Source organism: Schistocerca gregaria, chromosome 2, assembly GCF_023897955.1.
Source record: "Schistocerca gregaria isolate iqSchGreg1 chromosome 2, iqSchGreg1.2, whole genome shotgun sequence".
Lineage (NCBI taxonomy): Eukaryota > Metazoa > Arthropoda > Insecta > Orthoptera > Acrididae > Schistocerca > Schistocerca gregaria.
The window spans coordinates 604,213,842-604,231,041 of NC_064921.1; the positions used below are offsets into that span (position 1 = coordinate 604,213,842).

The 17,200-nt window shown below is 39.7% G+C and overlaps 1 protein-coding gene across 1 annotated transcript in view; it reads right to left on the reverse strand.

Moving 5' to 3' along the window:
• LOC126334551 (tRNA (uracil-5-)-methyltransferase homolog B-like) overlaps positions 1–17,200 on the reverse strand; it is an 89,636-nt gene that overhangs the window by 63,153 nt on the left and 9,283 nt on the right. The window lies entirely within an intron of this gene.

Consider the following 17,200-nt stretch of genomic DNA (forward strand, 5'->3'; position numbering starts at 1 on the left):
AAGTGCTTTACTTGTCTGATAAAATAAAATGCTCTTTATCACCATTAAGAGTCAAATGAATTTGAATAGCAGCAGTACTGAAAGACTCTCCTATGAACATGCAAAAAGCATGTGACAACACAAAATTAAATGAGGCCCAATGAACTGAACAGTAATAAAGGAAAGAAGGTAAATTTCAATAAACTTAGAAATTTTTAAACTCTCTCAGTAACATTTACCTGTGAGTGCCTCCATGCTGTTATAGTCCACCACAATGACAATGGGAAAGAGGCACACACTTCGCTGTCAAGTAAGATGTATCCATAAGATCAATACACAGAATTAGAATAATTCAAATTTCTATATCAACTGATACACTTGCAAAAAGTATATTATTACTTTTAAAGCTGCAATAACAGCACTTTAGAGGATCTGCATGAATATTGTATTCACCAAGTTTATGCATTAAACTCGGTTATCAGTGATAATGCTGTGCAATATGACTGTTATGCAATATATAAATTTTAATAATTACATGAAAAATTTTAAATACCATAAACAGGCCCAAATGTTTGATGGAAGAGTTCAACCTGCAACTCTTCTGCCTTTTGTGTGAAATACTTTTGAGTGGTATCATGTTTTCAGGAGCTAATGAGTTACTAGCTGCATAACACAAGAAGTTTCACATTAAATTAGTTAACTGAGGTGAGTGACAAATGAGGGACCGTATTGTTCCAAATCTGGTCAACTGACAATTTAAAATAGCTCCTATCACTTTCCTAATAATATGTGTGACATTTTGGCATTTGTTATGGTACATTATTTGTTCTTTTTACACAGGGAAGTTCATTTATTTAAAAAGGGGGCTTATCATACAGGATGTCAGTCTATTATGAAGCAGCCACACATAATTCATAATCTGTGAAAACCCAAGTAGTCAGGGATCAAGCATTGTTAGAAGGGTATTGAACTTGCGACAGCACCACTTTATCCAGTACAGAATGAAACTTATACAACCCGGACTATAAACAAGCAATAAGCTTTATGGAATACAGAAACAATATTGGTCCCCAACTGATAGCACTGTCTACTTCAAATTCATTTGTAAGAAGGCAACAAAATGGCAAACACGAGGTCTGTCTAAAATATATCCGACCTTTGATTTTCCCGTGCAAAATAGAGATGTTAGTGCGGCACCACTGTACACTGTAAAGGAAGGGACATTTATGTGCAAGCATGAATTTTGTCCCCGCCTTCCAGCGTGTCAGTTGCTGCCTGTCAGTCACTGAGAGAGGTGCTACACAACATGTTCATCGGATTACCAATTCTCTCAAGATGATAGAATGTGTTGAGCAAAGATACTGCATCAAATTTTGTCAAAAGCTTGGGGATTCCCAAAGTGAAACAATTCGTAAGATTCAGCAGGTGTTTGGAGAAGATGCAATGGGTGTAACACAAATTAAGGAGTGGTTCAACTGATTCAGAAATGATCACACATCAGTGGAGAGTGACCAGCATTCTGGCATGCCCCAAACTGATCGGAGTGCAGCTGTTGTTGAGAGGGTGCAAAATTTGGTGATAGAAGATCATCGTTTGACTGTGGAGGAGATTGCCCAAGAGGTTGGAGTGAGTAAAGATACTGCATATGCAATTTCGCATGATTATTTGAACATACACAGTGTGGCTGTGAAATTTGTGCCCAAGTTGTTGTCACTGGCACAAAAAGGCCTCTGTTTTGACGTTCTGACCTTCTGGACACCTCCAACACTGATCCTGGATTTCTGAACACCACGATAACAGGAGATGAGTCATGGGTGTACGGGTATGACCCAGAAACAAAAAGACAGTCATTGCAAAGGAAGCATCCCGAGTCTCCAAGGCCAAAGAAAGTTCGGCAGGTGTGAAGCAAAATCCAGGTGATGCTGACTGGCTTCTTTGGTGTCTGTGAAATTGTGCATCATGAATATGCACCTGAAGAACAAACAGTGAAAAAGGAGTACTATCAAGATGTTCTCTGGTGACTATGTGATGCAGTTCAGTGCAAAAGACCAGACATGTGCACGGTGAAAAACTGGCAACTGCATCACAACCACGTCCCCGCACATTCATCCCACTCGATCCAAAATTTCTTGGCCAAATATGGAATTATAGCTGTTTGCCAACCTCCCTACTCTCCAGACATAGCTCCTTGCAACTTCTGGTTGTTTCCAAACTTGAAAATGCCACTGAAAGGGTCCCGTTTTGATAGTAGAGAAGAGATAATGCAGAACACGACAAGGGAGCTGAACACCACTCTAAAAGAAGACTTCCAGAGGTGTTTCCAGCAGTGGAAGGATTGGTGGGCTAAGTGTGTACAAGCACAAGGGGCCTACTTTGAAGGGGATTGGGGTCCCAACCCCATTAGGTATTTGAAATATTTTTTCTGGCCAGTGGTCGGATACCTTTTAGACAGGCCTCGCAGTTAGCTGCTGCCAAATTGTAGTCAAAAGCAGAGCTGACCACCTAGTGGCAGAACATAATGCTGTGAACAAGATATTTCACTTCAGTGGTTGCTTCACAACCTGTGCCATCTGGAACTTTTGCTCTCCATCCCCCACCCCCCTCCTCCCCCCTTCTCCCAGCTCCAGTCTCCCTGAAGTACATTGATGGGAATTGTCATGGCAACGCATCCTTTGATCTCATAATCCTCCTGACCACAACCTCCACTAGCCTCTGCCCTACATGCACCTACACCCCTGCATCTCATGATCCAATCCTCACTCCCACCCTCCCACCGACAGAGTCCCTATCCCCTCTTCGCTCTTCCCCTTTCCTTTCTTCTATGTCCCATTGCCAATCCTCTTCTCTGCATAATTGCGCACAACATACAACTGAATCTGCCTGAGGCCAGAATGAGCTCACTTGTGCCATTTTCATATCTCTACAATCCTATCCCATGAACACGTTGTCTCTTGCTCCTAACCACCAGCCACCTTTCCCTAACCCTCCCAACTGCTCCCCAGCTTCATTCTCCCCTCATTCACTTCACTCAATAAAATCCCTCTTACCAGTAGAGTTGCAGTGTCAGCACAATATTTCAACCTGGACAATGCAGCTATGCACATGTATTAGTGTGTATGTGTACATAATAGTTCTGAAGAAGGGGATTCATTTGAAAGCTAGCAACATTCTCAGCCTTGTTTATGTGGCTATCAATGACTGAACACCTCAAGTATTCGGTGAGTTGTAACCTTCACCCTGTCCGTTATACATACCTAAACTTTTCACCACCAATGTCTCTGGAACCACAATAGATATTGACAAATGGCTTACATGGCATGAATGTACGGCAGGGGCTCACAAAAGTAAATACTATGAGACATTCTACACTGTGTTCAAATATTGTTTTCAACACAAACAAACTTTTTTTTTTAATTGCACCTCATATTTTTCTTTACGCGGTCAATAACATTAGAAATCATAATAATAATGGTATTTGTTGCATTGCAAAATGTCAGTTACATCCTGAGAAATTGGGACATGAAGCTGACATGTGAAATGAACACAACACGCCGCTATTGCACTTGCCGTGATACAAGTCCGACCTGCACATTGCTCATAATTGTGATGTGAATGACATACTACGATGCAATAAATGGTGTACTTACATACTGCTACGTACATTGCTAGTATGTGATCTGGGAAACATATGGATGTCCCATCACCCACAAGGAAAACAAGGAAACAATTTACTCATATGTGCTTTACTGAACTTTTCGGCAGTACTGCAATGGACATAACAAAATGCATATAACCATGAGTCAGAGTAAACAAAATTAATGGCTGTAAAAGGGTCGCACAGAGGGATACATGCTATTTGTATGAAGTTGTACATCGTGCCACATACAGGACATTTCATTGAACATCTTTAATGACTGAGACAGAATTGAATCATTGCAGATGATGCAACACATACATAAACATACTTCTTCTCTGTAATACATAAAATGTATGCCGATGTGCAGTCACATGTCTCACAGCCAAAATGCTACAAGGTATGTTCGAAGAGATCACCATTTGCTTGGCAACATCATTATGTGGGCTCCATCATGGATCCACTCATAGCTGTTAGTGTTTGTGGTGTTATTGCAGCACATACAGATGTAATATGTGCTTTCATGTTGGTCATTGTTATTGGGACCTACTGATACACACCTTTCACACGTCCTCAGAGAAAAAATTCCATGGGCGTGAGGTTCAGTGATCATGCTGGATATCCCTGAATGAGACTGCCCCGTCCAATCTGTTGATGTGGGAACTGTTGATTTAGCACCTGTTGTGCACCATGGCACCTATCATGTTGATACAACATTATTTGATGTAAGTGAAGGGGCAGGTCTTCCATCAGTCCAAGTAAGTACATCTCAAGAGCTGCTAAGGCTGTTGCCCGTTAAGAGTGCCATCAATGAAATTTGGTCAATGATGCGGGGTCCTACAATACCACACCCTACATTGACACTGCACTGAGGTTGATGTCCAACCCAGCTAATCCAATACAGGTTTTCTGATAAACAGTACTGCATATTGTTAAAGTTGGTGTTTGAATGGTTTTCAAATATGACCTCGTCAGGTAACAGTACCCTACGCATAAAGTCATGGCCTTACCACAGAACCCACAAACAATATCCTATGGGAATGTGAACATCATTGCCATGTAGGCCTTGATGTAGCACCATGTGATACAGTTGGTATCTATGCCAGTGCACAATATGCATCACACTTGTTCGAGGGATTCCCATCTGTCTCTCCATTTCACGAATACTTTATTGTATTGGTCGCCAGAACAGCTACTTCTGCTGCATCAGGTGTTATGCCTCTGCTCCAGATCTGCATCTGTTAAGGCAACTTCACTGTCATATGAAGCTTTCCAAACAAGATTCATGGAGATAGTGCAGGTCGGATGACGTCTATTAGCGTACCGCTGGGCATACACCTGTGCCACATGTGTGCCATTTTGGTGACATTTTCCATACAATAATATCATTTCAACCATTTCCTCATTTGTGAATACCATGTCAAACACCTAGGACTGATGGACAAATAAATTAATACCACAATTACAACAGTGACCCCAATTACACTGCACAGTATACAAGTGGCAAATACCTGTACATACTTCCACACAGAACAACCTGCTTCGCAGTGTGTCGTTCCCACACACAGCGCTGACTGTGACCCATTCCTGAACACAACTGCAGAGGCAAAGAGTTGACTTGGGCTGTGGAACAGGGTGGCATACAGCAGCCAGTACTCTTCCATAGTCTGTATGTATACAAATACAACATGCACGAGGGACATAATTATGTACACATCAATGTTTGTGGCAGGAAGCCCTATTATTACTTCTGGCCCTCACGATAACAGTGAAAGTAACAATAAGTACATCAATCATATTGCGGTTATGAGCAGTGTTTGGACCACTATTGCATCACGGGAAGTGCAATAGTGGTGCATTTCGTTCTTTTCATGTGTCAACTTCGTATTCCAATTTCTCGCAATGTAATTGATGTATTACAATGCGACCAACATCCAGTATTATAGTGATTTCTCATGTTATTGATTGCATATGGAATAAGATGGGGTGTCCATTTAAAAAAAAAAAAAAAAAAAAAAAAAAAAAAAAACATAAGTCTGTGTTGAAACCAATATTTGCAGATACTTTAGAATTTCCCATAGTATTTACTTTTGTGAACCGCTGCCGTATGTTCATACACCTGAAAGTCATTTGTCGCTATCTAGTGTGGCTCCAGAGATATTGATGGTGAAAAGTTTAGGTGGGACTCACTGCATATATTTTACAGCTACTTACATAGATATTTGTAAATCGAAAAGACTTTCATGAATGGAGCTTGAGGTATAAACCTCTGCCCATTCATGTACCAATATCCAAAGTGATCTAGGAAGAGGGGCCAATGCTTCAGTAAGTGAGACAATCAATGACTGATTCCTCAGACTGGCACAAAATACAATATTGCACCCTTTAATAAACAAACAAATACAGATGCATTAGATTTACTTTAACGGGCACTGCCTGTATCACTAAGACAATACTGTCTAAAATACAATCTATAAAGAGATTCTAGAATTCATCAGGTCACTAAAATATAGTAATTTGCTAACTATGTTCTTGTGTCAGGATTACCTTTAAGTCATCTTTTAACCAATCAAACTTAAATCTGCTGTTATAACACCTAGCTATAAAATGAAATAAGCAAACCACTTCTCATTACAGACTTGTTTCAGTCCTTTCAGTCTTTTCAAATGTGCCTGAAAAATTGGCCAATGATAGAATACTGACTAATTTTACTCATCAGGACTTGTTAATTACCTCACAATTTCATTTTTGTACAGGATTCTCTACACATAAAGCAATGCACGACCTCATGAATGAAGTCTTGGCAGAGGTAAACGAGAAGCATTACTCCATTGACATACTGGGTGAGCTTTCCAAAGCCTTCAATTGAGTGTATCACAAAATTCTGCTTGGCAACTAAAGCATTATGTCATCAAAGGCATCCCTCTTGCATGTACAGATTCTTACTTCCATAACAGAAAACAAAGTGTCTCACTAACAGACTGTGTCAAAGACATGAAACTGAACTCAGAATGGGAGAACATAACACATGGGATCCCACAAGGATAGTATTGGACATGCTCTTGTTCTTAAACTAAATAAATGATTTTCTAGTCTCATCTGTAATGTTTGCTGATGACACAACCATAATAATCAAGGGTCCAATTTCAACTTTTGGAGATAACTGAACAGGCTTGCAAGTGGTTCACAGCTAACAGTTTAACAGTTAATCAAGCAATGTAAGCTCTCACAGTTGGTGTTTACCTCTGTCAAAATTTCTTAGCTGTGAGAGTGTAGTTGAAACATAAAACTTCTCTCTGATATTTCACCTTCGACTACAGAGGGCATCTTCAGGGATAAAATGTCAACGGATATGGCACACAACACATAAATAAACTAATCAAGAATTTCAGTGCAGCATGTTTTGCCCTTAGAAGCATGTCTCATTGTACTGACCTAAGGGCAACATTTAGCACATTTTCCCTCCTTGTTGTCTTATCCAACTATCTTTTGGGACAGTGCACCTGAACTAAATAATGTGTTTATTCAACATAAGTGACCAAAAAGAATACTTTGTAAAGCAATAATTGCACTTTCTCAATGCCTTTTTTAAGGAACTTTAAGTTCTTACATACACTGCCCAACACATTTACTCCTCAATGGTTTTTGTTGTGCATAACAAAAATCAGTTGCAACTAAACTGTGATCTATACAATCACAATACAAGATAAAAAACTAATTTTTACAAAGCCTTAGCCTCCTTGTTTGGGGTTCAGAGTGAAACTATGTATGCTAGTAGGAATATATTCAACAAGCTCTCATCTTACATAAAACAACACCCAGTATCATACTACTCCCCAACTTCGTGACACTATATTAGGTCTGTTAAATGTAAATTCCTTAAAGGATTTTACTCAACATAGCTATACATCTGTTTCCTCAAATTCTATCTTTCCAAAAAAGCCATCTCTTACACAAAAGGTGGGGAATCTTATACACAAATCAAATGTTTCTTGCAGGAATAGGAAAACACACAAACACACACACGAAAAGACACCTGGTGAGATCTCTTGTAGTGGATCCACTTGGTGAACAATTTGGTTTGCCTAGCACCACACAGCATTGCGAGGATTGGGCCACATCAAGAATTTTCCTACTTTGGTCATGGCTGATAATGGTGCATCTCCTATCTTGGCAGGAGTGGAAGCCTGAGCCCACAATATAATTTCCCAAAATATTTCACACCTACTTAGAGACAATTCTTTTGCACAGCATCAAGTAGTGGGTGGTGAACAAGGTGGCTGGAAACAAGAGCCCGTTCAACATTGAGAGAGGTGACAGCAGTGGACACTTCACTTCATTGTTGGTTCCGTCCTGTTTCTCAGATTTGTCATTATTTGTAGTAGCTTGTTCAGCTGCAATGATTTTGTAGATGGGATGAACAACACCAATAAATCTGTTATCTTCAACATCTGTGTCATTGGCATCATCATGCAGGTGACAAGCCACAACAGATTGGATGATGTTCTCACTTTCAGTGAATGAAGTGTCCTTCACTCAAAAGGTCTTCATTGCTGGACAACCCAGTCTCCTGCCCCTTTTTCCTCCCCTTTCTTTGGGTGTTGGCTAACCATTTTGTAACTTTCCCTTATATGTTTTTCTTCGACATTCCAGGCTGCCTATCTTGAAGATCTGCATAATTGGAGTCTTCAAGGCTAATGCCTCTGTGAGGTGGCATATTCATCTTCCTCCTCCTTCCTCATGCTGGCTTATCTATGGCCTGTTGTCTGTAAGCCTTTAGTTCATTGATGAAAATCTGGAAAATATTGCTGAAACCTCATCATCTTCATTTTGCAGCCTACCACCACACAACTTCTTCAGGACGTGCTCCCAATTGGTACAATGGATCCCAGTTCCTCTAAAACCTTCCTGCATATTTCCTTTCATTTTGTTCCATTTCCTCTACCAGTTTCTTCAACAGCATGGGAAACTCAGATTTACATCTACATGACTACTCTGCAATTCACATTTAAGTGCTTGGCAGAGTGTTCATCGAACCACAATCATACTATCTCTCTACTATTCCACTCCCGAACAGCGAGCGGGAAAAACGAACACCTAAACCTTTCTGTTCAAGCTCTGATTTCTCTTGTTTTATTTTGATGATCATTCCTACCTATGTAGGTTGGGCTCAACAAAATATTTTCGAATTCGGAAGAGAAAGTTGGTGACTGAAATTTCGTAAAAAGGTCTCGCCGCGACGAAAAACGTCTACGCTGTAATGACTTCCATCCCAACTCGTGTATCATATCTGCCACACTCTCTCCCCTATAACGCGATAATACAAAACGAGCTGCCCTTTTTTGCACCCTTTCGATGTCCTCCGTCAATCCCACCTGGTAAGGATCCCACACCGCGCAGCAATATTCTAACAGAGGACGAACGAGTGTAGTGTAAGCTGTCTCTTTAGTGGACTTGTTGCATCTTCTAAGTGTCCTGCCAATGAAACGCAACCTTTGGCTCGCCTTCCCCACAATATTGTCTATGTGGTCTTTCCAACTGAAGTTGTTCATAATTTTAACACCCAGGTACTTAGTTGATTTTGAAAGGCTGGCCACTCTCCTCCCTTGTGGGCTTTTTTCCATTCATTCAACACCCTGCACCATACTTGCTTAAGGTGTCCAAAAAGCCAGACATCCAAAGGCCGTAGTAGGTGGGTGCAGTGACGACAGAGAGCTAGAAATCTGATGTCATGTTTCTCATACAATGTCATGTCTCAGTGGCTGATATGGGAACTCAGCTCGTCCCTGAAATCACTTTCTTTTCAAACTATGAGAGTCATTCAAATGAAACCTGGCCAGTGCGTCTACCTTTGCCTTACATGTAAGGTGGCACCACATAACTGCGGGTATGGTAGCACCATTTATTGGTAAAGAGACTGACGCATGCACACCATTTGATGTTGCATAGAGCCAGTGTGATTTTACGCCAAAAAGAAAGTGGTCACATAAGTTTTCGTCCACTACCGAACATGCAGACGAGTAAGCAGGAACAATGAGGGGTGATTTAGTTTTTTGTGGCAGAGGGAGTTGGAGGCCGTGAAATGTATAGTTGGATGAAGGCTGTGTACAGTGTGTACAGTCTGAGTCATTCATGTGTTGTGGAATGGTGCAAATGATTCCTTGGGGGGTGCGAGTCACTGGAAGACGATACTCGTCCTGGACAGGCTCATCACGTCATCACACCGGAAATGGATGTGGAAGTGAATGCTTTAGTCTTGGACAACCACAGTATCACCATGGACAAGATCCGCTGGTTACTGGGTATTAGAATGGGCACCGTCCACACCATAATGCATCAACACTTGAACTTTGGAAAAATCTGTTTGCAGTGGGTTCTCCACCAACTGACTGCCAGACAGCGCAATACTCGAATGGTGTTGTCTTTGAGTCATCTTCAATTTTATCATGCAGAGGAATATGGCTTTCTGTCATGTATTGCCACAGGTGACGAAACATGGTGTCACCATTTTGAACCGGAAAGCAAGCGTCAGAGCAAGAAGTGGAAACATGTGACTTCACCACCTCCAAAGAAATCAAGGGCCTTGCACACCAGTTCTGGTAAGGTCAGGATGACCTTTTTTTACCACAAGGGCCCACTGCATGTTGAGTTCCTGGAATGGTAAACCACCATCAATGCCCAGCATTATCAAGCCACTTTACATAACCTTAGACTAGCCATCAAGTCGAAACTCCAAGGCATGTTGTCCAGTGGCGTTATCCTCCTTCATGATAATGCCTGCCCACACCCAGCCAATGCAGTAAAGATAACATTGCAGCACTTTTGGTGGGAAATGCTAGAACAGCCACCATACAGTCCCAACCTTTCACAGTGTGACTTTCTTGTGTTTGGACCTCTAAAACAAGCTGTTCATGGACATCGATTCGCAATGGACGACAAAGTGTACGACTGGATCAAGGTCTGGATCCGACAGCAGCCTATTAGCTTCTTCAAGAATGGAATCGACTGGCTAGTGTAGCAATGAGATAAATGAGTCAACAGTTTCAGTAACTATTTTTGAGTATGTGTACTGTGTATCACTACATTTTTGAGTTAATAAAATCATTTCCATTATTTTACACTAGTGACGCGGTTTCATTTGAATGCCCCTTTCCTGTAGGCCTCTACTTGGCAGTTGTCATTCAATAGGACTTTATATAATATTTCGTTCTATTAAAAGCCCACTATGATTTTTACTCACTTTCTCGCTACTTTCAAACAACAAAGAAGCATTTTGAACAAGGTTATGTGATTAACAAACAAATCTACTGAAACGTTATCTCTATATCCTGTAATGCAAAATTCCATAATCTGTGGTGATTGCAAATGTTTTCCAAGTGTGCTACTTGACTCACTGAAACATTTCATCACATTAATAGTTATCAGTAATTGGAACCATATTTTGTAAAGCAACTATTGGATTGCACCCAGAGTGCACACTGTGGACTGCTAATGAGAATTTGCTTTACATTGTCCTAACTAAAATTCAGCGTACACCGTTTCAACAACCAGCTTGCCACTTTTCCATAAACGATTCCAAAACACATCACATGGTTCTACCAATACTGAAACTCAGATCATTGGATTCAAAGTCCAGAGCATTCACTGAAAGTGTGTTTGGACAAGCTGAAACTTGCATAAAGGCGAAGTATGGACACACCCCATATCAATGTCAAGGAATAGGTGTCTGCATGCCTTAGATCAGATAGTGCACATATTATAGTGTTACTGAGATCAGATAGTACACTATTTCCTTTCATACTGAACTTTGTACTGAAAAAAGAAAGAAACGAAAATATCTGGGACTCATAATTTATTGGTATAAGTCTTGAAACACTTCCACTCACTATGTCAAACAGTATTGGAGTCAATGAAAATCAAATCTAATTTAATCCACTGGGAGGCATAGAACACCAGTATTAGCACAGAATTTTGGGTGACAATACACTTATTGGACAGTAGCTATTTGTTATTTACCATCCAGCTTGTTTCTCTACTTTCTTTATATTCTCCCCATCCCAATTCATGTAACCACATGCCCTCATACCTCCCCCCTAAACAAATTCCCTCCACTTCCTTTGATAAGTACAAAGAAATATAATGTACTTAGATATAAAGAAATATCCATTACCATAGATTAAAGGTGTTTCTCCTTGATCTGTACCACAGGTAATAAAGTTCTTTCCTTTTCTGTTCTTTCATCACAATTGCCCTTCTTCTTGTATTTATTCACCTTTATCCAAATTCATTCTCAGAATTTGAATCTACTATATTAAAGATGACTTCTTTTCATTCCTCTTGACCACTTCTTTTTCTACTTCTTCTTCAACAGCAGAGCTTCCCATGTGTGTTTTTCTTCTGGTTTCCTTCCCTGATCTTGCTGATTTTTTTCTGTTGCATTCCAGTATCATCTCATCCTGTCAAGCTTCATGTCTTTTGGTGGAGAAACATGAAATGTTTCACTATAGTCCTACTTCTTTCTGGAAACAATAGCCCACAGTTGTGGCTAAGCCATGTCTCTGCAATATCCTTTTTTTCAGGAGTACTAATTTCATGTAGGAAGCTTCTGTGGAGTATGGAAGATAAGAGATGAATCCACTCATAGAAGAAATCTATGAGTGCGAGTTGTGACTTGAGCTTGAATAGCCAAGTTGATAGAGTACTTGCCCACGAAAGGCAAAGCTGTCTGTTTTGAATCTCATTTGGCAAACAGTTTTAATATGTCACAATGTATCATGTCCTATTAACTCTACACACTCTTTCAACTTTATCCTTTCTTCCCTCTGCCATTCAAACTGATTATATTAGTTTATCCTATTCTTATTTTACTGACTTGATTCTCTAAAACTGTTTGCTTGTCTCTGAAAATCTAGTATTTGTTATTGTTTTAGAGGTTTTGTTTAAACAGTCATTTAATTAGTTTTTGTCTCATTACTGTTATGATGGCGGTTTATTACTTCCTTTAGTTTCATTTCTTTCATATCATATGAATTGTGAAAAAATGTAACAGAAAAGCTCCCACGGGTTTTATAGCTCATATTCTGAACTCAAACATAATGAGGTATCTCGAACAGAATTACCTCTGCCATGCCAAACTCTATGAATTTCAAAAACATGCAAAATCCAGTCAGGTAGATGCAGTATTTCTTGACGTCTGAAAACCATACACCTCAATACTACATCTTCACCAACACACATAGAGTGTCACGAATTTGCTGAAACACCTGAACTGGGAGACATATTAGGATTGATGCCTACTTTCAATGTTTTAAGAACCACTATTAAATGAGGAATCTAGGAATATACTACCACCCCGTTAGTGTTGCTCCCAAACAGACGACAAAGACATTAGGATAATTACAGCATGCATACAGGCATTTAGTCAATGATTCTACCCACAATCTTTCTGTGAATGGAACTGGACCTACTTTGTAGCACATTGGTAAGTACCCTCTGACATGTACTTCACACTGGTTTGCAGGGTATTTTTATACATTTGCATATAAAAAGTGTTGAACTGAACAGTGGTTTGAGATGTGTTCAGTTCTGGATTTGACCGGGATGCAAGATTTCCTCGCTGATGTGCCAGACCCTTTTTACCAGCAGGTTTAATTCCTGCTGTCACAACAGCAGCAACCCACATAGTGGCACCTCCGTAGTTGCTTGTCAAGAAGATGTGATTCAGTCTTCAGAGACCTCTTAAGAATGTGTCAGAGTTTAAGCTTTACTTAAGCTGATACCTGTGCCCCTGTGACATGTCTTTTTGACACCTTGATCTTGAAAGCATCCTCTCACAAACTTGGAGCTATCATGTATATTGACTTCTTGTAGTTGGGGTTCACAGACAGTAGAGTTTTTTAAAGGGCAACATATTCGCTACTGACTATAGAGATTTTTCATTTAACAACTGCAGTTTCGGCATTTAGACCATTATTAAAAGGTTCTGCAAAAGATTTTGCCTCAACAGATTCAAACTTAAAAAGTCTCCAGCATGTATATATGTAATCATCAGAACTGAGCCATTTCACTGTAAAAATAATGCAGCTAAAGAACATCAGTTCACTGCATTTTGTATAAAAAATGCCAACACTGGCAATAGTTCATGTAATTTACATCATTTCACAGTGTATGGAGCTTCACACTCATTTAGTGCGGCCATATTTTTACAATGAATTGGTCAGAGGATTTTAAAGTCTGACACATGTGAACCAAAATATTTTGCAGTACCACTAGATAACAGCTTTAAGGTTGAAATTGTAACTGTGAAATAATCTCTACAGTCAATGGCAAATATTATGCACTTTAAAAAATTTCACATACATTGCTTCTAATTCTATGACAGTATGCCATGTAACACTGAGTAACCATTAATTTCTTTGGCTGCTTCGGTCAGATGAGCCATTGGAGCTCATCACATTTTTCATTACTGGCAATTTCACAGGTTTCGTAGTGATATCACCTAAAAGGGACAGCTAGTAGGTTAGAAGATGAAATAGTGTGTATGAGAAATGAGAAGTTTAACCCAAATGGATTATCAAACTTTGGATTTTGAAAATTTGCCTTTCATGAAGACTGCCTGAAGTCACTGCAAAGGTGTTCTTTCATTCTATTTCTTATACTTGCTACACACATGCCAAACTCTCAAGAATGGGTGGACTCTACAATATTTTTATCAATGAGCCCACAAAATTGAAAACCACTGTTAGCTGAATTGCTAAACACATTGGAAAATTTACATTCTAAGTGGCAACTACTGTAAAAGAACACAAACACAGGAATACCACTTTATGTTTCCAATGAGTCCCACATAAGTTATACGAAAAGCCCTTTGTTGAGCCTGCTTAGTGTCAGGTTGATGATATAATGCCTTTCAACTTGTGAAAGTACATGGAAGATTGATGTCTTCCATCCAATGGCAAGTGGGTCAGTATAGATGTAGTTCAAGAATGGGAACTTAAAATTGGTCCAGCCCTTTCCAAAGGAATCATTCTGGTATTTAACTTAGCTCTTTGCAACACAAAACAACCCACTGTCTTGCGACTCCATGATGCAAAGAAATTATGACTTCCAGAAATGGAGTTTTTCATTTTAAATGTCTTAAACATTTTTTTTTTTTGAGATTTTTATGACATACAGTGTGTACAAGGTATTAATTAGGTAATTAAAGTTGTCATCATTTTGCATAGTGAGATAGTGACAATGTTCTTTCTTTACATTCAATGATGTGATATGTATTATAAAATCCTACCATATCTAGTACATTGACAACTGTCAGTGGGATTGTGATATCCCTTGGTTGAGCACATTCAGTGATTCATGAGGCATATTCCGCAACTAAGGTCCGGTGACCAATATTTAACTAAGTGGTGGCCTGAATGAAGTTTCATGTATGCAGCACTGTCTACCAATCCTTTACAAAATTACTGTAGTGTTGGTCTGATTCAGTAGTCATTCACTAATCGGTGGGAGCACATCTTACTGACTGAGAAAATTGTAGATTCTGCCAGTTGTGAAGTGCACAGTGTGATTAGATTTTTGCTGTCAAAAGGTATGCCTAACGTATGGACGAGAAATGATGAGCGATAAAGATTATAGAATGTTGTTTGAACCTCAATTTACAGGACTGTCACTGAACAGCTTGGATATCACAAATTGTGTGCAAGGCAAGTTCCAAAAATTCTCACTGATCTGTGGCTGGGAGGACGATGATTTCAAAACGATGATGAACTAGAGATTAGCATTATGAACTGGTTCAGTTTCCTGGCGGCAGGCTTTCATGTTGTGGGGTTAAAGAAGCTGGTGCAATATTATAAAAAGTGTATATGTGAACAGCCATTATGTGGAAAAGTAAACTAGATATGTAGTAAAATAGCACTATCAACAAAACCCTTTTCTCATGAACTTTTTTTTGTGACCAAATGTATCTTAAATGTGGAATATGCCTCAATAGTTTGTGGGCTGTCACTCTCATGTGAAAGTGGCTCAACTGGAAGTTTCCTTTACATATCCCAAAGAAAGAATTTACTTGGGTTGAGGTCTGGATTACTGGGGACCAAAATAGTCTGCCATTGAAATGAATTGGAAATCTGAGTGAAATGACTTACGTATCAAAATGCTCACATAAGAAATACAACAGTGTGTTTACAGTATGTGGCCTTGCTTAATCTTGCGTGAACCACTGCATGTTGAACAGCAATGCTGTAGCAATAAGCTGTGGACCAAAATTATTGTAGAGCATACTCATATAATGCACACTGTTCACAATTTCTTCAAAGAAAAAAGGACCAATAAGCCCATGATTGGAAACTGTGACCCACACTGTAATTCTTGGAGGATGATGCTGTCATTCATGATGCACTTGCAGATTTTTAGTAGCCCAAAAGCATACATTTTGTTTGCTATCCACACAACCCAAAAAGAAGCCCCTGCCACTTGTGTTCTGCAGTGACCTTCTCGTACAGTTATATCGAGGTGTTACTTTCACGACTCTGCTGACGGAGCATCTGTATATGCCCAGCTGCAACCTTTCTGCAGTTTGTCAGGGCATCTCTGGGTAGAGCAACTTGTACTGCTTCACTACTACCTGGCAACATACAGGGTTCAGCCAAGATCACATCACTTCCAGTATTGATCCTTTCCATACAAATTGATCATACGGCCTCTATTAAAATTGATCATACAGCCTGTAATTTTGTCTCTTACAAGGGGGTTACTGTGTGTTAAACCATTATCGGAACTGCCTCTGAGTAGCAATAGGACTCCTCATTTTGTGAAAAAGTAACAACTGTGGACCACTGATGTGTCGTTAGTTGACCATTGTTGAGCATGTTGTAAACACTAGCCTCCTAGTGATGGTACTGTGAATTATACATCATTTTGTAACTCTATTTCTTCGAGCTCTACTGCTACTGCTTAACAGGGTACCAAGCACAATTCATAAATTATGTCAAAAAGAAATGGTGACACATTTCGCGCACCACCCCGAATATTCATAAAGACCACTGCAGCTGATACTTCAACACTTATCTGTCTTAATTCTATCAACACATTTGGCTGCCACTTCTTGACAAAATGTTGTAGACAATGTTGTAAGACAATAACCTCAAAAAGTCTAATACTAACAAAGCCTGACTCAATATATGCTACAGACCATTAAAACTGCTACAGCATGAAGACGATGTGCTACAGACGCAAAATTTAACCGACAGGAAGAAGATTCTGTGATGTGCAAATGATTAGCTTTTCAGAGCATTCACACAAGGTTGGTGCCGGTGGTAACACCTACAGCGTACTGACATGAGGAAAGTTTCCAAATGATTTCTCACACACAAACAGTAGTTGACCAGTGTTGCCTGGTGAAACGTTGTTTTGATGCCTCGCATAAGGAGGAGAAATGTGTACCATCACGTTTCCGACTTTGATAAAGGTCGGATTGTAGCCTATCGCAATTGCAGTTTATCGTATTGCGACATTGCTGCTCGCATTGGTCGAGATCCAATGACTGTTAGCAGAATATGGAATCGGTGGGTTCAGGAGGGTAATACGGAA